General features: G+C 42.5%; 1 protein-coding gene and 1 pseudogene across 2 annotated transcripts in view; one reads left to right on the top strand and one right to left on the bottom strand.

The window, feature by feature from the left end:
* SGCZ (sarcoglycan zeta) overlaps positions 1-26,281 on the bottom strand; it is a gene marked incomplete at its 3' end in the record, with an annotated part of 537,140 nt that overhangs the window by 420,167 nt on the left and 90,692 nt on the right. The gene's annotated exons all lie outside the window — the stretch shown is intronic.
* Positions 5,091-5,563, top strand: LOC310852502 (small ribosomal subunit protein eS25 pseudogene; annotated as a pseudogene). Its single transcript has one exon. The product of its transcript is annotated as a small ribosomal subunit protein eS25 pseudogene (transcript).

Below are 26,281 nucleotides of genomic sequence, written 5' to 3'. Positions count from 1 at the left end.
CCACAGGCATGTGGCTGGCCACAGAGATAGGCCATTGGCCTGGTCCAGCTGGCTCGCATTATTTTCTTATGTTCTTATGAGACATCACATGCAAACATTCCTCACACCTCCTGTTCATTGCCTGTCCTCCTCCTTCCCTCTCCCTCTTTTTGGTCCCATCTGAAACCACTCCAAGCAGCCATATTGTTTCTAAGTACCTCTGAACTTCTGCACCTTGAGCAAGATTTCCTCTGTGAACACTGCTGCCCTTCTTCCTTTTTTCTGCCTGCTGAGGTTCTGCATAGCTTAAAAGAAGAGCTTCATCCACAAGTGTTAACAGGCCATTAACCTTCATAACCATGGATATTTGTTGAAATATAAATCAGACTAGGGCCATTACCTGTATATTTAGCTCTCTTTTTTTATGAAGAATGCTTCATGCTACAATTAGGTAATTTCCTTCTTTGATAGCTTTGCAAAACCCCATAAAGGGCTTGCTCCTCATAATGCTAATTAAACAAGGAGAGGTATTGCCCAGCCCAACTTGATTTTTTCCCTTGACAGCGCCTCAGGGATTCTCTTCTTCAAATTACAGTGACCTATTTCTACACAACTGCTGTGAGGCAGATGCTTTTCACGAAGTGAGGGTCTTATAAATATTTTCTAGACTTTCAAAAAAGAAGTACAGATTTCAGTTACAATAAAAGTTGAAATGCGTCTTAGGTCACACGCACACCATATGTTTAAAGGACCATGATGCCAGCAGAGACAGTTTTAGGGTAGCACAACCAGTTTGGCTGCACTTGGGACCAGCACTATGGGGGAAACAGCAACAATGATGTAGGATGGAGCACAAGTGGGGGCTAGCGTTGCACACGATGCCACTGAAAATTGGGAGCCCAAAGTGCTCCACTGATGCCCATTTCAACAGGCGTGGCTTCCCTCAAAGAATCCTGGGAGCTGTAAGTTTGCAAACTGAGAGCTGCCAGGAGTCTCCTATTCCCCTCCCAGAGTTCTCCCCTCTCAACTCTCTTTTAAAAAATTATAAAAATAAAAATGTTGTGTTGATTTTTTCAAAATAACCTGAAACAGCAATACCTGCTCCCAACCAATATTAGACCCTTCTCACTCCAAATGTAGCTTTCTTATAAGAAACTATTGTTCCAAAGTGTCAGGGGCAAGTCCAGTGGGTCCCATTGTGAGTGTTGTTGTTGTTGTTGTTGTTGTTTTGTTTAGTTGTTTAGTCATGTCCGACTCTTCATGGATCAGAGCATGCCGGGCACTCCTGTCTTCCACTGCCTCCCGCAGTTTGGTCAAACTCGTGTTAGTAGCTTCGAGAACACTGTCCAACCACCTCATCCTCTGTCGTCTCCTTCTCCTTGTGCCCTCCATCTTTCCCAACATCAGGGTCTTCCAGGGAGTCTTCTCTTCTCATGAGGTAGCCAAAGTATTGGAGTCTCAGCTTCAGGATCTGTCCTTCCAGTGAGAACTCAGGGCTGATTTCCTTAAGAATGGATAGGTTTGATCTTCTTGCAGTCCATGGGATTCTCCAGAGTCTCCTCCAGCACCATAATCGAAAAGCATCAATTCTTCGGTGATCAGCCTTCTTTATGGTCCAGTTCTCACTTCCATACAACACTACTGGGAAAACCATAGTTTTAACTAGACGGACCTTTGTCGGCGAGGTGATGCCTCTGCTTTTTAAGATGCTGTCTAGGTTTGCCATCTCTAGCTTAAGGAAAATTGTATACATCATGTGCATGAGGAGAAATGCACATGATGAATGAATATTTAACAGGGTGTTTGTTTTGTTTTTTTAAAAATGCAAACTACTGCAAACATGAGGCATAATGCATGGAAGATTGGAAAAATGAAAAACTGCGAGGAACTGAAACTGACAAATACATCCATCCCTAGGCATGAGAGGATGCAATCCAAAAAGCATTGGGGGTGCACTACCCCCTCCCAATTGGGGCCATCATACGTTTGTGTAACAGTTTTTGCCTTCTGTTTGCACATTATTTCAGTCCTGGGTACAGCACTGACATTTGTCTTTCTTCATCTTCAGGAGACATAGAGCAACTTTTTAACGTTCTAACAAACTACCTTGTTGCTTATTAATCATTAGCAAAGGAAGTTTATAATTAGGCAGTCTGTTGCCATTTTTCTGATGAATGGCACCAATCTCTAAAAGTGACACATGGGAAGGGCACCGCAAATGCCCTGGTTCAAATGCATTGAAGGAGAAGGTTTCCAAACAGATATTCCTGAAGCGTCCTTGCTGCTGTTTTCATATATTACAGCATGCATGCGCAGTGTATGTCGAGTGAAATGTGCAATATTTGTCCTTGAGCGATTTTGCCATTCATGTTGGCAGCAAGTGGAATGCAAAACCAATTTCCAATATTCTACGAAGAAGAAAAGTTCTTTGAACACATCTGAATTAGCACCTATTGCTAAAGCTCGTGAATGGGCCACAGAGGTCTTTATTTTAAAAGCAGTTTCCCTGCTTCTTCATTCATTGTTTACAGAGAGCTAAACGCCATAAAACCTTGTATCTAGTGAATTGTGAACAATCATTTATTTATTCCCAGGAAACTGACAATAATAATGAAGGGTTTTTTTAATAAAAAACCAAGACAACCCACGGTGACATGCACTTCATTACAATTAATGATAATAATGCCTATGTCTCCTCTTAAAAGATTCCATTACATTCCTCTTTGGCTCTCTCGTTACAATGACTCTAGCGATTGTGCTACTGGAACAGCTTTTCTTTGATCTCTATAAATATGATAATGTAATTATGCATCCCTCTCTGGATTCCTTTTGCAGGGCACCAAGGCATTCTTTGGGCTTTCTATGTGGGGGTTTTTTGGCTACAAGTACTGAAGGAAAACAAGCTAGGGCCGAACATTAGGCTGAATTGGAACCAAATAAGTAGCCCAGTCCGATGTGTGCCTACTCAGAAGTAAGTCACCCTGAATTCAATGACACTTGCTCCCAGTTAAAAGTGTGCAGAACTGAAGCCTCAACCATACATCTTAATGCAGCACCAGGGACTTAAATAAGTAGAAAAACTGATAAACTACTTTTTGTGCTATAGCAGCCTTTACCTTCCAGGTGTTTTGGGCTACAACTCTTAGCAGCCTCAGCAAGCATGGCTGTGTTTTCTGGTGTTAAGTGGACTTGTAATCCAAACTCCTGAGAGGCTTGGCTAGCAAAGACTATACTAGAGTATTCCCATATAAAGCTATCTTTTCTATAGAATCTATTGAGGAAGCCTGGCTGTGCTTGCCATTTAAACACAGCATGATTGACTTGGACACAGGGCAGGGCATTCATGGTTGCAGCCCCTATTTTGGTCAGGGGCAAACCTCCTCTAGCAAAGCCTGTCTTGCAATTATGATTTCCCCACATTCATTCACTTTTTATTAGGCAGGTGAAATTTTGTTGTCAGTATTTTGCTGCGATCGTGCGTTCTTGGTGCTTTGTAAAACCATTCAAACCCACTGTCTTTATTGCAAGTTGGAAAAGTGGCCAAATGTTAAGTAGCCAAAAGCAAAATAGCTTTTTTAATCTTATTGAGCATATGCATGCAGCTGAACTAATGCCAGAAAGGCACCTTAAAAAACCAACACAGGATGCAGATGAAAGGGGTAAGAATGATAATTAGTTATTGTTGTTACTATTTCAGATTTCAAATCATTATGGAACCACAGAGACAAGTAAACAATACCAAAAAGTCAGCAATATGTCCAACTTAAGGCAGGGAATACAAAACCTAAAGATATTAAGTCATTACACCCAGTCTAAAATCATAGCAACCATATAAATGGTAACGGGAAAGATACCGGTAAATCTGAAACTAAATCATAGAAAATAAAATCCCACCTACTGTATATAAATGATCAGGATCTCCCTGTGCCTTAGAGTCCCCTAGTTATTATGATTCATGAATTATGACACGGAGTCCATGTTCATAACATTAGTATGCGGCATGAGCTTCTAAGCCCCCTTTTACACACAAGCTGATAGGGAGCTGATAGGCAGTTTGTGCAACACAATTGCTGCGTCTGTTTCATCTCATGGCAATCATGAATGCAACAGAGATGCTGCAGCAGGGCTTTGAAATGCTGCCCATATCAGTGCTTTAATAAATCCACAATTGTACAAATGCCTAGAGAGTAATTTGCCGGAGTAATCCGATTTCAGCGCATTTCCTATAGGGCTCTCTACATGTTAACTGATTTTACCTTCCCCATTATCAATCGCATCAGTGTTAGACTGATGGGAAAAGTAGCCCTTGATTAAAGAGAGAAAAGGTTGAATGACTACTTTGATTAGCACTCACTGTGCAGCAAAATAAATATTTTCCCATCGTATCAGCATAGCAGAGACCAAGGTGGAAGATTAAGAAATGGGACAGCTGGAGGTATAATGTAGATGGCAAAGGAGTGGGGCGGGAGCATTCAAATTCCAAATATCCCCTCATATTCTTATTGCATTGCTCAATCATTGGGCAATTATATGCAACAACAGCTTTCGCCTTTCACTTGCTTTGTCATATTATGGCGGATCCAGACTGGATTGTAATGGGTTTACTCTAAAAAGGTAAAGGTAAAGGACCCCTGACTATTAAGTCCAGTTGCAGACGACTCTGGGGTTGCGGCGCTCATCTCACTTTACTGGCCGAGGGAGCTGACGTTTGTCCGCAGACAGTTTTTCCAGGTCATGTGGCCAGCATGACTAAGCCGCTTCTGGTGAACCAGAGCAGTGCACGGAAACACCGTTTACCTTCCCGCCGCAGCGGTACCTATTTATCTACTTGCACTTTGGGGCGTGCTTTCGAACTGCTAGGTTGGCTGGAGCTGGGACCAAGCAACAGGAGCTCCCCCGTCATGGGGATTCAAACCACCGACCTTTTGATCAGCAAGCCCAAGGGGCTCAGTGGTTGAGACGACAGCACCAACCGTGTCTGGGTTTACTCTAGGTATGGCTAACTGAGCAATCCTAAATATGGAAAGGCAGTGTAATTTAGAATGACTTAAAATAAGCTGGTGTAGAATACACCAGATCCAAACCAGTTCACCTTAGACCACCCTTGAGAAGCAGCTACGGTAGCCACTCCGACTGCACCATGCCGCCAAAGGACGATAAGAAGAAGAAGGGCACGGGCACGTCGGCCAAGAAGGACAAGGACCCCGTCAACAAGTCCAGCAGAAAAGCCAAGAACAAGAAGTGGCCCAAAAGGAAAAGTAAGAGACAAGTTGAACAACCTTGTTCTGTTTGACAAAGCTACTTACGACAAGCGATGCAAGGAGGTGCCAAACTACAAACTCATCACACCTGCTGTGGTCTCTGAAAGGCTGAAGATTTGAGGCTCCTTGGCTAGAGCTGCACTCCAGGAGCTTCTCAGCAAAGGCCTAATCAAACTGGTGTCCAAGCACAGAGCCCAGGTCATCTACACCCAAAACACCAAGGGGGGGGGGTGATGCACCAGCTGCTGGGGAGGACGCATAAAAGGTTCTTGGGAGGTTTTTAGACTCTGTAAATCACAAAAATAAAATAATTTGAGCTTCTGGGGGAGGGAAAAACCCTTAGACCACCCTTTTGCCAGCATAAGTTGCCAAGTCATGTGACTGAGCTGAACAGAGTTAGGATCCAGCATAAGTCCTCCCCCTGGTCCTGCTCTCAACACTTCCCTGCCACCTCCCCAGAATGCCAGTTTTTCAGAGCTTATGCCGGTATAAGATCTGCCAGTCTCAGGTCAGCTTTATGGCCTGGCTGAGCCAGGATGAAGGTGTTATGAGAGCATAGCCCTAGCTGAGCTGCGAATCAGTCAGCAGAGCCAGAGATCTGCTGGATCCTAACTTGCTCACCTGGGGGGATCTTGGGCTTGGATTGCTTCCTTACTCTGGATCCAACCCACTGAAGTTAACATGGCTGAACAGGAATGGCAATGAGGTTCTGTATTCTTGTAAGTGTTAACTTCCACGGTTAACAAATGTCAACTTTTCCTAAAATTCAAAAAACATTGCAAGTAATTGCATTCACGGTAGGTTTTCTCAGAAACATTAAAAAAATAATCGTGTATGAAAATGTGTGCAGAGGTTCAGCATCATCTAGTTTGGTAAACATGTCACAGAAGAATGGCTTCCCCAGAATATTACATTGACATCTGCAAGTCAAACAAACCACAATCCAGTAGTGGAATATTTGCTCTTGATGTGGCATATTCATGAATTTATTCAGAGAAGCCTGTCATCTTGATATTTATAAACAAATGAAAACTTCAGAATCAGCTCTTCTACTTTTTAGATTGGGCAATGACTGACCCAAGGTCACCCCAGGGAGTTTAATGGCCTTGGTGTTCCAAGTCAAGATTTCTCTAACCTCATTGCATTCACTTTCATGTGTGTGTACAAAAACCTCTTTGTGATAGCCAGGATTTACATCCATTTGGGTCATCCAAAAATTTCCTTAAAGCTACCATAAATGTCAACACAATCTCTGCGTAAAATGGACAGTATAGTTAAGACACGTGTCACAGAGTCGGCCTCTCTGTGGTCCCGCAATAAGATAAAGTCTACAACCAGAGGAAGGCATAAAATCTTTCTTGCATCAGTACAGAGGGTAACACACTGTACCTAGCTAATGTGAAAGCACAACTATATTTAGAAAGGTTTAACACTTCTAAATATTTGGACACTTTAATCCCATAATCAGTATTCACACCCACAAATAGCGGGGAATGGCTTTTGTTTGTTAGAGAGCACATATTTGAGGTGTTTAAATTCCCTATTCTCAGAGGCAGTAAATGTTTCTCAAAATCTCACCAGGAAAACCTAGTGCATATACCTTACTTTAAAGCAGTCCCTAAATCCAGACTATGCAGAAGAGGTCTTGCACAACAACTAGTTTCTTTAGAAGGCGATACATAGTTCCATCCACCTCAATTTGAAATGCCACTCTTCTAACTCAATGTAGCCCAGAGTAGAGCCCTGATTCTAATGCGCTTCCAAGTGTACATTCACATTAGATCGGCATTCAGAAGTCTTCTTATGCATACCGAGATCCCTTGTTAAATTACAGCAATCAGGTTACCTGCAATTTACAGCCACAGCAATGTGAATCATAATAATTCTGTTTATAATGCTGCATTTATTTATTTTCATTTATTTTCTGACTCAGCTGTAGAATCATGACAAGAGAGAGAGGTAGCTGGTAGGTCTCTGTCTCCCAGCCTTCATCCAGGTTGGCATGACTGGGATCCCTTTAAAGTTGTTCCACCATTCAAGTTTTGAAGATCTTGTGGGAGGGGAGTTAGCAAACGCATCTGGGGTTTAGAATTGTGCTCTCTGATGATCTCTCTTTCTTAAAGTGGGGGAATAATGAGGTCAATGTCAGTAGCGAACAAAAGCACGGACTCTTATGTACTTCCTTTTGCAAGCAGGACTTCCTCCTCTTCTGGTTTAGCACCTAAATGTCAAAGGAGCAACATGGAAGGCTCCTTTATTAGAATCGCACCAAGTGAACTTTCAAGGATATGATAGTTAAAGCTAAATATGGGTATCTGGCTTCCTCTCTCCCCAATTCACTATAGTCAGATATACAGTGGTACCTCAGGTTAAGTACTTAATTCGTTCCGGAGGTCCGTACTTAACCTGAAACTGTTCTTAACCTGAAGCACCACTTTAGCTAATGGGGCCTCCTGCTGCTGCCGCGCCGCCGGAGCACAATTTCTGTTCTCATCCTGAAGCAAAGTTCTTAACCTGAAGCACTATTTCTGGGTTAGTGGAGTCTGCAACCTGAAGCGTATGTAACCTGAGGTACCACTGTACTGGAGCAGTTTTTCCCACCCAACAGTTTTTCTGAGAAACACTTTGCTCAATGCAAATTGGAGGTGAGCTTCATGTTTATAGCCAAACAGGCTGACTTCGTGTGCATGTAAGAATACCAACCCTTTGAAGGAGATAAGCCCAGAGCAACGACTCATACAGAGATTCAATGAGTATTCTCCACTGAAGGTGTTTCATTTAGCTGCATTCTGCATGAAGACGGATTGAATCATCCTATCACACTCAATTTAACCTTGTAGCAGACTTGTCGTATGCAACTATCCTCAGCAGAGGTTGGTTGATAGCAGGAAAGCGCAGAACCTAAGGTTACCAGACATCCCCGTTTCCCGGGGACAGTCCCCAGATTTACAAATTAGTCTCCTAACAAAATCAATTGAAGTTGAAAAGTGTCCCCAGATTCATTGAAAAAAATCTGGTAACCTTAGCAGAACCCCATGTACAGATGTAGCAAGAAACCTTCCCTGTGGGTGGGGACCTTGAGTTCATAGGCACTTTTAATGAATGTTCTTGCAGAACAGTTCTCTCATAGCACACAGTTTGGCAACTAATACATTAGAGCTTTCTTGTCTAGCCAAGGAAGACCTGGAAGGTGCATCTTTTGAGCAGAGTACAGTATGATTGCTTTGAAATGTATTCTAATGATATCACCTGATCTTAATTCTACAAATCCTTCTGAAGCAAATATAGATTGTATTTTGTTGTGACTGCTACGAGCAAGCACTGATCTTGATTAGAAAATAACATTTGTAGTAAAGCTTTTCTGCCTGCATTAGTTTTTCCCAGTTATACTTTTTTCTTTCCTTAACAAGAATAACCATGTTTTCCTAGCTGCCTAGGGTAAAGAATCACAGAATCATAGAACTGCGGAGTTGGAAGGGGCCACAAGTTTCATGTAGTCCAGGAATGTAGTCACACAACGTGGGGCTCAAACCCACAAACCCTGAGATTCAGGGGTCTCAATTGAGCTATCTGAATGAGCCCCACTACTTTAGTCCTTTGCTGTGCTATATAGGTAGCTATATTTCACACCCCCATACACCCTTAGATTATTATTTCTGGAATTATAACTTTTTATTACATGATAATTGTAGACAAATGCTTCTAGATTAATTATACATCTGTGCTCCATGTTGGATTATGCTGCAAAAACAAGCTATGGCTATATCTTTTTCCCCCCTTTTAACTGTGAAGTCATTATCAGAAATCTACTACTAAAGTGGATTGTTCTTTCTTATCACATTCAAGCCTACCTCTCCCTTGTTAGATGATGGGTGGATATGATAAGATAGAGCATTGCATGATAACTGATCTGTGATAATGGCTTCAAGCAACAAAACAATCTGATAAGAGCTGCAGTTTATCACATGGGAAGAAACCAATTCCTATCATATTCAGTGATCTTGTGAATTAGTCTCCTCCATAGCTGTCCAATTCCTTCCCTCCAGAGATCAAGGGGTTTACTTGTACATCATGGCAAGGTCACCCGTATGTAAACAAACAAGAAAATGTGGATTCCTTCTTTTCTTTTTCATTTTTTACAGTGATGCTGCCTGGATCAGTGTCCAGGATTTGGTTTTTATCATTTGGGAGAACTATTTGGCTATGCACACATTAGCAGCTTGAAACACAACAAGGTTCTTTCCCTCTACTGAATTTCTTAAAAGCAAATAAATAAAGAAATGCCCCAAAGAATAAAGCAATTGAATACATTTTCCAGCTCTACAAAAGAAATGCATGAACAGAACATATGTGCAAGCAGGAAGACATAGAATATATTAGGTATGCACATCAAGCAGACAGGGGCGAAAGTCTAGTGAAAGCAAGTTAACATAACAGTTTTGACCACTGGGCATTGCACTGTATAAACAGCTAGTTGTCCCAAATGCTTACTAATATATATAGATCATCAACCACAGCATAAATATGTTCTGTTAAGAAAACTTTCTCTGGCAAAGTTACATCGCAGGAGTCCTGTCTTCTCCTGTCTCAAATATAAAAAGCACAGCTCTTAAAATTTAAATTCCTGCTTTGCTCCTTTACAGAATTCCTTGGGTGAGCGAAACAAAGGAATTTATTGCCTGATAAAAAAAATTATACAATGTGGTTGATTATAGGCCTCGTTTGTTCATATATAGTGCTGCTCTTAGGCAGGGAGACATGCAAGCCAAGCCTCAGCGTACGTCCAGGCAGGCGGCCGCCCCTTGGCACCTTGCCCTCTGGCGCCCTCGCCACCGCCGCTTTTCCTTCCAAGAAGGTGGGAAATAACGGCGGTGGTGCCTCCCCCCCTCCCAGTGGCCAAATGAGAGGCTCCCTTAAAATCAAGCCAGCAACTACCCCTCACGCTGGCACCACACAACGCCTGCCATGAATGAGAGAAGGCAGGCAGGCGGCATGAGGTCAGTCATGTCAAAGGTGCCGCTGACTCTGCTGACACATACAATATGGTTAGGTGGCTTCAGTGGCAGCCGGCCCCCAGAATTTGGCGCCAGGGTGCCCTGCACCCCTTCCGCCCCAGGGTTAAGATGGCCCTGATGATAAGACCCACAAGTACTAAACCTTGCAACAATGAGTGCAGTATGTACACAAGAGTGATCCTTTTTCTAACTGTGAAGGACTGGGCATCTTTCACAGTTGAGAATGCATTCACCCTTCAATAAAATTCGAAGCAACATTCCCCTGATTTCTCATTGTCCCACAGTTCCATGAACCTACTAGATTGGAGATCCACTTCACTTGAAAGATCAGACTCTCCAATTCCACCATGCTAAGAATGTGGCACAATAGAGGCCCATATGTGCCAAGGCCCAATTCACATTATTCTTCCTCCCTTTTCTCAAAAGTAGTAAAAGAATATTGCACAAACTGGGAGTGTGTACATACTAACGTCCAAGTGGAGCACTTCATTTGCACGTTAGGTTTAAGGTATGGTAATAGGGAATGAGTATATGCCTGTTCCTCCACTCTGTGAAGAGAAATGCCAGCTTGTTAATGGGCCACAGATTCCTGTTTAGCTTCATAATGAAAGCTGTGGGCCATATGGGGTGGCAAAATTCAGCTGTTGCAATGGACGTCTGTGTGATCAGTGGAGGTTCCTGCTTCCCTCTTGTCCCCTAAGGTCCCCCTCCTGGTGCAACCTTAAAATCAGTTCTGGGTGGTTTTGGGACGTTCTGGACCAAATTTGGGGGAGGAGAGGAAACATGAGTTGTGCAGTTACCAGCAGAACTATGCATGCAGAGCACTGGAGACAAGCCCATGTGTAGTTATGATGCCCTTTGCAAATGATGGTTATGATGATCTACAACCACATAGATTGAGATATTTATTGGCATCTGTCACCAGCAATTGCAAACCACATCTCCATAATGCTCTTGGTCTCTCTCTCTCCCTCTCTCCCTCTCCCTCCCTCTCTCTCTCTCTCCCTCTCTCTCTGCATATACAGTGGTACCTCAGGTTAAGTACTTAATTCGTTCCGGAGGTCCATTCTTAACCTGAAACTGTTCTTAACCTGAAGCACCACTTTAGCTAACGGGACCTCCTGCTGCTGCCGCAACGCCGAAGCACAATTTCTGTTCTTATCCTGAAGCAAAGTTCTTAACCCGAGGTACTGTTTCTGGGTTAGCGGAGTCTGTAACCTGAAGCGTATGTAACCCAAGGTACCACTGTATATTTTTATTCTTCAAACATTGGCACCAAGGTGAAGTGAATGAGAAAGTCCCCTACATGCCTGGAGCTCCCAGGACACATGGAGAACTTTGGATTAGGGCAAAGATTATGATGGCGTGATGTTATGCAATGAAAATACAAAACCACAGTCTTAAAACTCGCCTGACTTTGAGTTGACATTTTGACAACACGGCTACAGCATCAATTAACTCATCTAATATTAATTAGTATTTCATAAGCATGGCAATCTCGATGCTTTAAGTTACTTTATCTGTCAAAATCAATGCTTTAATAGCCCATTCGTGTTAATTAAGAAACAATTTAGTTTTCAGTGGAAGAGTTTAATCATTATCGTTATTAATTGTTTCAAGTGCTGGTGATGGGAAGGAATCCTTGGCTCTAGTGGACTTTTGCTTAACTATGCAAGAGATAGCCCGCAGGGAGGGCAATCTCAGCTCCAGAGTCTCTGTGCCATTTAAATGCAAATCATTGCAATCAGCATGCCACAGGTATACTTACACCACAGCAGAAAGGAGCAAGCAGGCATGGGGTGCTGTGTCAAGGCTTTCTGGGCTGTTTTCGCCAGAGTGGTTTTGATGGATGTTCGTACAAGCCACGGTTTTAAAAAGTGGCTTCATTCACTTTATGTTTGCTCGACGACAAAACTCCCGACTGCATATGTGGATCCTTTTTTGTTGTATAAACAACAATAAAAATACTTTCCCTATTAGATAGCACAGTCTGAGCATTGTAGCCAATGTTAGTCTCGCTCAGAGTAGACCCACTGAAAGTATTGGCTATGATGACTAAATAGCTTAAACAAAATAATGATTAAAAAAATCCTTCCAGTAGCACCTTAGAGACAAACTGAGTTTGTTCTTTGTATGAGCTTTCGTGTACATGCACACTTCTTAGTTAGATACAACCCTGGGTATGGGAAGCAGTTCAGATTGGTATAGTTGTTGCCATTTCTCCTATTTCTAGTGCTCAGGCTGTGAGTGCTGCTTATGTAATAGTAATAGTAATAATAATAATAATAATAATAATAATAATAATAATAATAATAATATTTATTTATACCCTGCCCTCCCTGGCCAAAGCCGGGCTCAGGGTGGCTAACACCAGTAAAATTACAATGGAAACATAATAAGGTGGGGAAAACAATCAAACAAAAAACCCAATTTAAAATACAGGTTCAAATGCAATTTAAAAAGCAGCCTCATTTTAAAAGTAGCCCATAAATCAAAACCATTAGGGGAGGGAAGACATAAGGGTCAGACTGAGTCCAAACCAAAGGCCAGGCGGAACAGCTCTGTCTTGCAGGCCCTGCGGAAAGATATCAAGTCCCTAGTCTCTTGTGATGGAGCATTCCACCAAGTCGGGGCCAGTACTGAAAAGGCCCTGGCCCTAGTTGAGACCAATCTAACCACCTTGCGACTTGGGACCTCCAAAATGTTGTCATTGTGGACCTTAAGTTCCTCTGTGGGACACACCAGGAGAGGCGGTCCCGTAGGTACGAGGGTTCTAGGCTGTATAGGGCTTTAAAGGTCTAAACCAGCACCTTAAACCTGACCTTGTACTCCACCGGGAGCCAGTTCAGTTGGTAAAGCATTGGATGAATGTGATCCCGCGGCAAGGACCCCGTAAGGAGCCTCGCCGCGGCATTCTGCATGAAAACACTAGCCATGAAAACACCACCCAAGCACAAAAAGGAGCTCCTGGCATGTTTGGGATAACACCAACATTTGCAGAAGGACAAGCATGTTTTGTGGAGGGGAACCTAAGTGAGGAAGGAAGTCTACAAAGGGTTCAGTGGGGACCTTGCATGGTCAATGGGCAGAGACTGCAACTTCACATGTGTGTATGTCAGCGACTGGCTGGATGAAGGGGAGTGGTGGGAGGCAGCTGATGGGGAAACCCCAAGGGATATCTCAGAGAAAGAAGGCTCAGAGCCAAGGGATTGGTGGTGGGACATTGAGGAGAGGTCAGAGGGAGAAGATTAGTTAGGAGGGCTGGATGCTGGAGGGGCAACAGGGTTTAGTGAGCAGGAAGAGCCTGTGACAGGGAGCAGTTGAAACTCCAAGGCTGAAGCAGAGGAGGGGGTTCAAGAGACTGCAGAAGAATTTGGGGACTCTCCCTCTCCTGCTGCAACAAGCTCCCTCCCCTCCTGAGCTCCAAGAGTGAACAGAATAATGAGGATGGCAGAAAAGAGGAGGCCAGAGGTACACAGACACAGTTTGAGACTGCTTGAGAAACATCTGGAAGATGAGGAGCCTTAGAAAGGGTGCGAGGCAGGGACCATCAGTCCTAGTAACTGCTCCATAGGGGCAAGACCTTGAATGAAGTCTTAACTACACTGCTTCTTTTGTGCTGACCTGCATCTGACTCCAGCCCTGAATGTGTGTGAAAACGAGAAGGGCAATGGAATGGAGTGACTGGATGATGACGCCCCACCGCCATGCTTTGTTGCTGCTGTTAGTGATTTGTTTACATTCAAACGTTCTAGATCATCTAGAATTCTCAATTGTGGGAGGAGTATCCAGAGTAGAAAAGGCACACGACTGAGATGAGAGGCCAATGATGGGAGTGGGACTATGTGCTCAGGTCAGCAGCCCCTCTGTATTTTCTTTCCTTCTTTATGCCTGAAGAGGGCTAAAAAAATTGGGCTTCTATAAAGAGAATTACTGCTGCAATTTCCCTCCCTTTTTGAAATTGATTTACTCTTGCCTTGATGGAATTTAACATTCTGTTATGACAATCCATTGCATCATTGAGAGTCTAAGGTAATTTTTACACAAATCCATTTAGTGCCTTTCCGCTAAACACCAGATTCATATATTTTTTTTTTGCGGGAGAGGGGGAGAATGCATTTTGGGAGCAACACCATCTACATCATGAGGCTTATGATACGTCAGGAGCTTCTGAGAATATGCAGATGCAATTGAGGCAGATGGAATTGCTCTTTTTTTCTGCTGGAAAAGGACTCTCAGAAGAATCTCATTTACTTTTATTCTGACAGATGCAATTAGATGCCTGCACCTGGCATTGGTGGAGAATTAGTGACTCTTTAATTAAAGCATCTATGGATGGAGCTTTTCAAGTAGGAATCCATTTATCACAAACTAGTTTGTCATTCTTAATCTCTTTCACCTTGCTTTCTATGTTTTCCCTGTCAATGCCATTTATCTGCTTATTTCCATATTATGTGCTGTTGCTTTTGTTCCTTCTCTTATTATCCACTTACAGAGCGACCCTGAGACTGTTTACCTGGAGGTGAGCCTGCAGTCCCAAACACACTTAGTGGGACCTACTTCCTAGGAAAGATGGTGGTCAAATAGATAAGTTGATTGGAGTGTGGTGCTGCTAATGCCAAGATTGCAGGTTTGATCCCCATATGGGACAACTGTGTATTCTTGAATTGCAGGGTGTTGGATGATGACTCTCAGGGTCCCTCTAACCCTATGATTCTATGAATTCTCTGCACAGGATTGCTCTGTATGACTGTTACTGTTCTATGCAGAAGAAGAAACAGAAGAGGAGAGGACATAATAGAATCGTTTACCTATATAAGGACCTTTCTCTGAGTTAGTAGATATTCAGTGCTTCTTCACTCATTCCTACTAATGCTTCTCATTGTGATAATTATTCTCACTTTCTTTTCAAGTTGTCCTGGAAATAACTCAGATACATACTGGGTAAAATGTTCCTTATGTTTGCATTCCATGATGTATGACATCAATCATGTGGTATTGGCACAAACACTCTTCAAGCCCAAGTTCACTCTGTGTCAAGTCAAGGATGAACTGCCCCAGTGTCTCCCTGAATTCATCTCAAATTAAATAGGGAAGGAAGCATGGCATTCTGTATTTGTTTTCAAACTGCATTCCAAGAGAAGCAAGTATGTGTTTGCACTGCACATGTTTTCACTGGTGTAATAAAGGCATTCAGTTGCACGCTGTATCAAGAAACACAGATTTAGAAAGTGGTCAGAGTGTTCACGCTCCTAATATTTGCCAAATCCTTTACATCTGTTATCACTTATGCCAGGGTGTCACCCCCAATCTCCAAATCAAAAAGGAAAGCCTACCAGTTACCATTTCAGCAAACCTACTATTAACAGGCTTTAAAAATAGACGAGAAACGCTTCCAGGGGTATTATAAAAATCGGCAGCCCATTTCAGCAAACATGTTTATTACTTCTAATGGGAAGAGAAAGATTAGCATGCAGGTCGTATTTTTATGGAGTAGACATTTGCACAAAGATCATGTAATCCAGCTGAAAAGCTTCAAATGAAAGTCAATTAGATGTTATTAATAAGGGACAGTGTCAAGCAGCAGTGTTGTATTATCTTTTTTGATTCGCTGAATTGTTAGGTATCAATATTTTTCTAGGAAAGAGCCTGTTAAATACAAGGATTGATATGCCAAAACCAGTCAAAATAGTAGGAATGGAGAGAAACAAAATAATTGTATTTGACCAAAGAATTATTCTAGTTCAGAGCCTAATTACTACTACTACTACTACTACTACTGTGCTGCCCATCTGAATGGGTTGCCCCAGGCACTCTGGCCGGCTCCCAGCAAAATATGAAAAACACTAAAACATCAAACATTAAAAACTTCCCTATACTGGGCTGCCTTCAGAAATCCTCTAAAGTCATAGTTGTTTATTTCTTTGACATCTGATGGGAGGGCATTCTACAGGGTGGGCATGGCTACCCAGAAGACCCTCTGCCTGGTTCCCTGTAACTTTACTTCTCACAGTGAGGGAACTGCCAGAAGGCTCTTGGAGCTGGACTTCAGTGTCCAGGCTGAACAATGTGGGTGGAGACGCTCCTTCAGGTATACTTGGCAAAGGCCGTTTAGACCATATGTGTGTCTCACATATTTGACTGAAAGTGAAATATGCAGCACAATAAAATTAACATTAGTTAATAGGCCTCCAATTCAAGCCATGCTTAAGTTTCAGAGATGTAACAGTTGACCTTGCCTGAAGGATCTGCTGATGAGTCTGTCCCTCACATGTGACTGGATAATTTAATCACAGCAAAATCATTGGCCCTCATAGGAGTCTGATTGTGGGGGGAAGGAGAGACGCACACCCTGAAAGTTCACAGTATCCTTTCAGGATTGAATTTGTTAATTGCTTGTGGCACACAAGTGGCTCTTTCATATCCCACTACTGTGCTCCAGCGCACAGTTTGTGCATGACTGCCCTAGCCCATGATCCAATGGGACCATTGATCAGTCTAGGTCAGAATTGTCTGTGCTGACTGGAAGGAGCTCTCCAGGGTGCTGGACTGGAGCTTTTCCAGCTGTACCTAGAGCTGCTGGGAACTGAACCTGGGACCTTCAGCATGCAAACCATATGCTCTGCCACTGGACCACGGTTCTTCCCCATAAGTTAACAGCAGAGGACCGCTGAGGTGAGATGGATGCAGCTTTGTGCTTTTCCCATGTGCCCGTTTTTCTCCATAAGATGCAACTTCTGTTACAAAGAGAATATACATGTTCTTGGAAAGCCAATGAGTCTAAGAGCAATTAGGTCACAGCTGTTAGCTTTTCCATCAAATAAATGTTATAGTAGGCAATAAGAAATGCTACTTATGGAAGAAGGTTACATAATAAAGTTAATTACTGTCTGCTGTAGATTTCAAAATCTCTTCATCAGAATGAAAACTTATTCAGTAGTGAAGGGGGGGATCACCCAAAATAATGTTATGCACATATAAATTAGTGTCCGTTTAGATTAGGCATACAAAAATGAAAATACAGATCACTTTCTTATTTACAACTGTGTTGCCTGGGGGTCCTGCTGGTAAGGCTGAGGTCCTGTTGTGCTTGCTTATAATAAATTCTGCGGGAATTATCTATCTCTCCTTAGCTTGAAGAGTGCTGTTATTTTTGTATAAACATAGCAGGGCACAGTCCACCAAATGTTACTTGCAACTTAGGGTGGACTGACAAGATACATGTTCAAACAATGGCTTGTATTTATGAATGAGCCATCGAGATCAAACCCCCACAGATACAATGCTTACAATAATTTTTTTTTGTAAGTGTCAGCTCCTACATTCATCAGGTGCCTTTGCAAAATCATGAGCATGGTTGTGTGGAACAAGTCTAGATTCCATTAGTTTCAAGGGGATTTGGGTACAGTTATCACATGCAAACTACCTAATAATATTATTTGTAATATTTCCATATATCTTTCCCAATCAGTTCACTTTAAATACAATCAAAGGGCCAGCATGGAAGAGAGGCTTTTAAACATTTTCCCTGCAAGTTGTTTGCTTCCATTAGTCCTTTCCTACAGGCAGGAGTGGGGATAGCTCTGAGGAAGCAGGAAGGGTTAAGCAATCATGTGTTCCCCTGACACACACACTCCCCATGAGTCCTATATTCAATCTGGAAACCACTTACAGCTGCTTTGCATTTATTAAAAAGTGGCTAGAGAATCCTGGAACTAACACACACACACACAGAGAGAGAGTTTTCACTTAATAGTTTGGCTTTCACTGGGGTGATAAACCTGTGTCTGGGCTGCTCCAGCCCAGATTGCAGGTGTGGGTGCTTGCATGGCTGAATAAAAAACCCCTGAAAATACAAAACTTAGCATCCAGAATATGAATCCATGTCCAGTCTTCTCCCTCACCTGCTGGTAGTTTTTGTGCGGTGAACTATTATGTACAAAACCTGTTCAGTCATATGAGTTTACGCTTGCAATGTGAAATGTTATGGCCTAAACCTCCCTGTGAGAACTAAGACTTAATAATCCTCCCTTGAGTCTCAGTGAGAACTTGGCCTTAACCCTCTTCCCTCAATTCTGCCTGCCCAGTGCATTTGGAGGAGAGTCTACAGCTTCATTTGCAATGTGGTACGATATATAGGGCAGATGTAGAGCCAATTTACCTAACCCCAAATTGACCTTGAGCATGTGGCAAATTCAGATTGTGTTACTGCTGATTGCTCTGTTTGTGGCCTGATCAATTTTCAGCGCATGATGAGTTGACTAGAAAATAAAAATAATGAGCCTCAACAGGTGCCGAAAACCTAGCTGGCCATAAAATGGAACAGCTGGGGAAGTGCTTCATCAGAAGTCTGGCTATGTCATGCTTTTAATACAACATTGTACTCGGGAGTGAATTTGGGATGATTTGAGTCAACCAGGAGAGAAACCTAAACAAGGACTATAGGGGGGGAAATTAGGTTCTGAGTGCATCACAAAGCAGTTACTCAGATGTGCCCTTGATTTCCCTACCCCCCCTACAGTTTCCTTTTCAGAAGCTGCCTGCATGGAACTCCACATTGCTCTTTAAACTCTATTCAGAAAGCATTGGAGAGGAGATTGGGCACCAGAGACGCTTAATAGGAAGCATTGGAAGGAATGCAACAACACACTGGCATTTCCCATTTATTCTGCTGGACTGGAGTTTGTATTGTACATTTGCTACCTATTTTTAACTTCTATTCCTGATGTCTCCCTGTGTGTCTGCTTTTTCGTTCCTTGTTTGTTCGTAATGGCCTATAGCTAGAACAAATAAAGAATTCCATAGTAGTTCTCTCACTTTGTACAGCACTGGCACCAAACCAGCGTTTCATGTGCACTAGCCTGTGTTCAGAGAAAAGGCAAAGGAAAGCGAGTTACTTCCCCCCAAATATGGTGCAGAACAAAGGATAACAGCAGATCCTTAAGACTGAAGTCTTCCTTCCCAATGCAGTTTTTACAATCAAGATGGTTACAAAAGTTACACAGGCATGACCAAATGGATGTGACAATTATGACACCCAAATCTCTTGACTCACTACATTTACTTCCTTTCTTGACTGGATTTAATGGCGATATATTTAAGGAAGATAGTAGGAGATGTACTGCTATGGAATGGATATCCTTGATGTTCAATATCAGGCATGATTAGCTAGTGTAGTTCCAAACAAGTGGGTGGAAACGAGAGCTTTGTTTCAAAAAATGTCTGCCCCCACCTGTTGCAAAAAGTGGCCTGAAAACACAGGACACATTCCAGACGAAGTTAAAGAGGGTCAAGCCTCATAGCATTAAACATGCTGAGACAATTACAAAGCAGATCAATGAACAAACTGGTGCGCTTTACTATTTTGCATGCCTGGAAGCTGAATGACACAGGAAGAGATCAACATTCTATTCAATTGCTAATTAAGCATCACCAATGCTAAATTACTTCCATCTGGACAAATTATATATATATATATATATATATATATATATATATATGCTTTCGTAGATTTTCACGGGTACAGGAATGCAGGTTTTGGTGTCCTCGGGTGTCTTCCCGTGTAAAAGTTGGGGTGTCTAGGCGACGTTTCGACGAGGTCTCACTCGTCATCTTCAGGCTGGTGCTTTCGGTGCTAGCCGAAAGCACCAGCCTGAAGATGACGAGTGAGACCTCGTCGAAACGTCGCCTAGACACCCCAACTTTTACACGGGAAGACACCCGAGGACACCAAAACCTGCATATATATATATATATATATATATATATATATATGGAATATTCAATTATTCTTAAATTTTGTTTGCTTGAGACCATTATTCTCTTTCGCTTTTTCTTTGAGGGCCACCATATTTTAATCTGTGATTCTTTGACAGGAAGTTTCAAAGTTAAATTCAAGAGGTGGGAGTTATCTAAGTATCCCTGTCAGCAGAAGCCCCAAGAAAAGACCTCTGCTTGCACAAAGGGATTTCCCCCCTTTCTCTTCCCACTGCAAAATTGGCTCAGCGGTGTGGGGACTACCCCTAGAATGGCTTTAAAGTGGTTTTGTTTGTTGTTAAAAGTCTAAGCAAAAACTGAATGTGAAGGAGGGAAAGGAATGGGAGGTAGCAACTGATATTGCCAGACATATACATACTCTGTGTCACTGAACCATAGTAGCTGTAATGTGATAATCAGCTCCAAACAGTTATGTCTTGTCAACAAATAATCTCATTGGCATCTCACCATGCAAATACAATGCATTCAATTCAGCTGTACTGGAGTGTTGAAAGAGTCTCATCAGTTTGTTCTGAAGAAAGAAACCTTCAGCATTCATCCCATTGTTTTGGTCATGGTCTGATGGACCACTTGAAAGCACAATGGAGATAATTGGTGGTGCTTGAACCACAGTCTAAGAATCAGTGGTATGTCTATTGACTCACTGGATAAGTGAAATGGATGTGATAAGCTAACAGATGTAACAGCACAACTTTAGAAGACCCAGCATTTATGGTTGTAGCCCTATATTGACAGGAGACATACATTTTGCATCACATTGCCCAAGCTATTTCATACTACATAGCCTATTTGAAGATAACTGAAATATGAAAACAAGTGTGTGTTTGTATATGGAGAGAGAGAGAGAGAGAGAGAGAGAAAGCGCAAGCAAGTGAAAATTAGTATGCTATTTCTTTTGTGTAGCATCAACCCTGTTTATATTATACTATATTATGTTGTCCACCATGTATATTCCTCCTTCTTCTTTGGCGATCATTCGTAGCCAAGTAAGATTGTCTTCCATAAACACGGTTTTAACAATGAGTCCGTAAATGACTGTGGAGGCCAATTCTGGATCCACACGTCCTTCCACAGTGGGGACATTGGTTTCTGGGTGGGAGTTGATCATGGTGTGGATTTGCCAGGCGTGCCTTCGTCATAGCATGTTTCTCCCTTGCATCGTGAGTTCGAGTGTCTTCAAAGCCCATGACACCATTGGTAAAGACTGTTCTCCAATTGGAGCGCTCGCAGGCTAGTATTTCCCAACTTTAGGTGTTTATACTACATTTTTAAAAAATTGCCTTCAGGGAGTCTTTAAACCTCTTTTGTAGACCACCAGCATCACACTTTCTATTTTTAAGTTGGGAATAGAGTAGTTGATTTGGAAGACGTTAATCAGGCATCTGCACAACATGAGCGGTCCAATTAAGTGATCAACATTTTCCAGTGAAGGCCTGACTGGGATGGTCTTCCTGCTATATACTCTGGGCTTTACGAGTTTTTAGAAGGCTTTACAAGGCACCTGACCCTCACCTGAGCCTACTCCAGCTGAGGCACCACACACCTGCTTCTCAAGCCATCAAGCCCCACCTGGGCTATTTCACTTTTCAGGACAACTTTACAAGGTTTCATTTCCATTCCTCTCACCAAACCATTTTTTGGCAAGTCTGCTATAATCCTGATTGGGGAGCAAAGCACACACACCCCTCCAACAGGTCCAAAGGGCGCTGCTTTCTGTTTTGTTAGCCACCATGAATGTAATTTCTAATATAGGTTTTTTAAAATAAAGAACAAACAAACAAAGTAACACTGAAGGAGCTGATCACAAATTCTTCGCAATAAAGCAGACTCCCTGTTCAGCTTCCTCCTCATGGCTCCAAATGCAGCAATCTGAAAAGTTCATCATGACAACCGCTTTCAAAAGTCCCCAATTCATTGCCCGTTTCTGAAATAGATTTCATTGTTCCAAATGTTTGGAGGTTAAAACGATAGGTTTGCAATGCTTGACAGAAGCCTGGGTCTACTCTAAATTCAAATAAATTATATATTAACGGAGGCTTTTTAACAACAGCAGCAATGGCAAGGAACACTGCTAAAGTGGTCTCTCATTAAAGAAACAAATAGTTGTTGCTTAGCAACAGAGGAAATGTTTGCCTTAGCACAGATAATGTTAAGAAAGAAATTGTCCTTGAAAACCCACACTGGGTTTTAGAGGGAGGGGAGGCAAAAAAGAGATAAACTTTTTTTTTTCTACAGGCAACATAAAAAAGGATATATTAGAAGGAAAGCCTCAGTGGCTAGAACTAATTTTCTTTCATTCTTCTCAGTTTCAATTTTTGTTATTTTTATCTATTAAGACTTTCTGTGATTGATGAGTCATAACATGAATTTTAATGGGTGCTATATGAGTGCTGTGTAATTTGCTGCTTCTTTGAACAGAAGCTGTAATAAAACCAGGCATTATTTCAATATGTTTTACCATCAAAGTTAGTTCTTTGCATAACAGCGGGGGGGGGGGGACGACCCCAAAATGGGTTATCCAGAAGGAGGACCTGCAGCAGAGATGAAAATTATGAACTTGATTATTTCCCACCACTGCCCCTTGCTGCCGAGATGGGTCAATATCAACGTGCCCATTTGGGTGAGGGGGAAATGAGCCTTACTTCCTCGGTGTGTCTAATATAATGCCTGTAATAAGTGGAGCTGTGCCAAAATGTCTCAGATGATAGTTCTCTGAGAAAAATTGCTGAGATTTAGTTTTATCCCACCGCCACAGAAATTCTCTGCAGAATTTTCTCAGATATCCTCTACCACACATTTAAAGTCCTCTTATTCAACTTTAACAGTTGGAGCTTCCCCCAAAGTATCATGGGAACTGTAGTTTATTGAGGGTTGTTGACGGTTGTTAGGAGAGCCACATTCCCCTCACGTATTCCCCATGCATATTCACAACTGGATGCCTTCATTTGCCCTAGCTAGCTGCAATAAAACATGTACAGTGGTACCTCAGGTAACAGATGCTTCAGTTTACAGACGCTTCAGGTTACAGACTCTGCTAACCCAGAAATAGCACCTCAAGTTAAGAATTTTGCTTCAGGATGAGAACAGAAATCACACGGTAGCAGCGGAAGGCCCCATTAGCTAAAGTGGTACCTCAGGTTAAGAACAGTTTCAGGTTAAGAACAGATGTCCAGAACGAATTAATTTCTTAACCCGAGGTACCACTGTGCAGTTTTTCCCACACAGCCACAGCAGGCGTTGTAAGTCTCCATCTATGAATTCACCACTGAAGGCACATTGTCTCCTGAGACAGACAGATGCCAACCATTTGATTCCCCTACAGTTCTTAAGAGTTCCCTGAGAAGAGGGAAAGATTGTTAAACCATTCTGGAAATTGTATCTCTGTGAGGGGCATATGTTTTCGCAGAGCAGATCTGAATCAGTATTGCACATAATGGTTGATTCATCTAACCATCCCTGCCAGATGATTTTCAAGGATTTCCACATTCACAACAGGGCAATTTTGCATCTCTCCTTCCTCCAAGCCCCCTGCAATTGCCTCTGAGGGGGTTTCAGGAGACACCCCATGCTAAACAGTGCACATGGGGAAAGAGATTAGAAATCATTCCATCTGGCAAGCTGCAACGCTTGCACAGACAGAACATGGTTTTGAATTCAACCAAATGCCCACATTTGTGTGCCATGTTCCCCATTCAAAAGCACAGATAATTGCATGGATCCAACAGTGCACTCCTATTCAGTTTTACACAGATGTAAGCTTCTAAATGCTCAGTGGGTCTTACTTCCAGGAAAGTGTGCATGAAACTAAATCCTTGCAGGCACATTGCATGCATTATTGGTTTAAATCTCATCACATTTTCCATTCAACAATGCAGAGCATAGTTTAAATGAAGCCAGAGCTATATCATAGTTGTACAATCAAACTGCTGCTTTTTCCACAGGTCTAAAAGTATATTTGCAAACCAGCAGCCTCTATAGATCACTTACCCACAATAGCAAATATGCCTTTTTTAAGAATAGAAAATCGTGGATATTCATTCCATCAATGGCTGGGGAACCATTCAGTGGGAATCTGGAGGACCTCATATTCCCCATACCTGGTCTACGGTATTCATCTTTTATCTTCTGGGGGTGTAGGGCCACACAGCAATCTGAGCATCAGTAAGCAGTAGCACCACCTCCATTTTGTTTCATTTTTAAAGAGAAGCACACAGAAAAAGGTAGGACTGACACAGAAATGAAAGAGAAAATGTAGAAAAGGCATTCTTACTGTGAATTGGTATATGAAAGAAGGGATTTCACAGTGTTCAGCTTTTTCATACTAAACTGCACATACCTGAAGTCCATCTTGTATATAGCCATTCAAGGCAAGACTCCAAAATTATCTAAGGTAAAGGTAAAGGACTCCTGGATGTTTAAGTCCAGTCGAATTCAACTATGGGATGCAGCACTCATCTCCACTTTCAGGCCAAGGGAGCCAACATGTGTCTGCAGACAGCCTTTTCTGGGTCATGTGGTCAGCATGGTAAAACTGCTTCTGGTGCACAGAACACTGTGACAAGGGCCAGAGTGCATGGAAATGCCATTTACCTTCCTGCTGCAGTGGTACCTTTTTATCTACTTGTGCTGGTATACTTCTGAACTGCTAGATTGGCAGGAGCTGAGACGAAGCAATGGGAGCTCATACCTTATGATCGGCAAGCCCAAGAGGCTCAGTGGTCTACCTGCATCCCCTAATATTATCTAAACACTGAAGGCAGAAGAGTGTTATACATTTCAGCTGCCATCCTAGAACATGGAAGGGGAAACAGCAATCATGCAGGTGCTAATATACTCAATCTCCCATCAGCCCCGGCCATTGTCCTTGCTGGCTGGGACTTCGAATTGAATATCTGGAGGGTCATAGTTTTCCCAATCTTGCTCTAGAGCAGGGGTCTGCAACCCGCAGCTCCGGAGCCGCATGTGGCTCCTTTACACCTTTGCCGCGGCTCCGGGGCGGATACTAGCGAGGGGAGGAGGCACATTGTGCGCCCCGACACTCCCCACTGTGGCGGGCGCTGTACTGGCTGTGACGTCACCTTCCCGCCCACTGTCAGATCGCAGCTCCGGAGATATATTTGTTTTAAATGTCGCAATGGTTTTGCAGCTCCCAGGTTTTTTTTCTTCGGAAACGGGTCCAAGTGGCTCTTTTTGTTTTAAAGGTTGCAGACCCCTGCTCTAGAGAGAAAAGTAAAAGAACAAAAACTTTTCTTTTTTTAGAAAAAAAAGTAGGTCCAGTGATGCAGATTGGAATTAAAACTGGGCTTTTGGGTCTGAAAAGGTTGGAGGTTACAGCTACCTAGGGTAAAATTAATGGGTTGTGGCTTGAGGTATACTTAAGGATGAGGACTTGCTTGCTGCAGAAAGCTTTGAGTGAGAAAACTTAAAAACAACATGTACTAGCAGGCAACCTTGCCAAAGTACATTTGGGATTGAGATAGCTTCAGATAAATGACACTGGGGACTAATTCAAACTTTTCTCATTGTGTTCCCAGTAATAGCAACCATTTACGGTCTTTGTTCAGCCTTCTTAGTTTCTCCCAGAAGGACTTCACACAAATTCAATCTGAGGCTGCTTTTACGCTGACAAAAGCCACAAATAGCCCCAGTTGGCTGGAAGGGGCACGAAATATTGGTGAACTGAATGTTTTAGGAAAAAATAATTATCCACTGTTGAGAGGCCCGCTCTAATTCCTGCTTGTTCTTCACCAAAGACTCCACTGGTTAATAGCTCGTGTATCCAATTTGTCTAGGGGATAGTTGGCACAGAATTTACTTCCCATATCTGAAATATAGATTGGTTGATAATTGTGGCCGTTCTCTAATATAGGAATTATTATTCCAGAGCAGGAGCTGGAGCAACCAACCCTGACTCATTAATAGAAGTAAACAGTCTCACGAGGATGACTGACCACCAGTCAATAATATCGATATAAACTTCAGGAGGAATACAATCATCAGCTGGTGCTTTATTGACCGCCCAAAGGATGGGAAGAGATTCTAGCTTTGCTGGGCAAATGTTCAGTGAGCACACTAAACATACCCAAAATGCATGCTGATCTATTAACAATGGGTTTTGTGCTGAGATATTATAACAGCAGGATTGACTTTTCAGACCCAAGACATGATCAATACACAGAGAAGTTAGGAGCTGGTTCCCTACATATCTGCAGGGATGCTCTCACCAATTGTTATGCCTCTTGGGGCCTT

The sequence above is a fragment of the Podarcis gaigeae genome (genome assembly GCF_964106915.1).
Source record: "Podarcis gaigeae genome assembly, chromosome: 9".
NCBI lineage: Eukaryota > Metazoa > Chordata > Lepidosauria > Squamata > Lacertidae > Podarcis > Podarcis gaigeae.
This window is presented reverse-complemented; position numbering and strand designations above follow the sequence as displayed.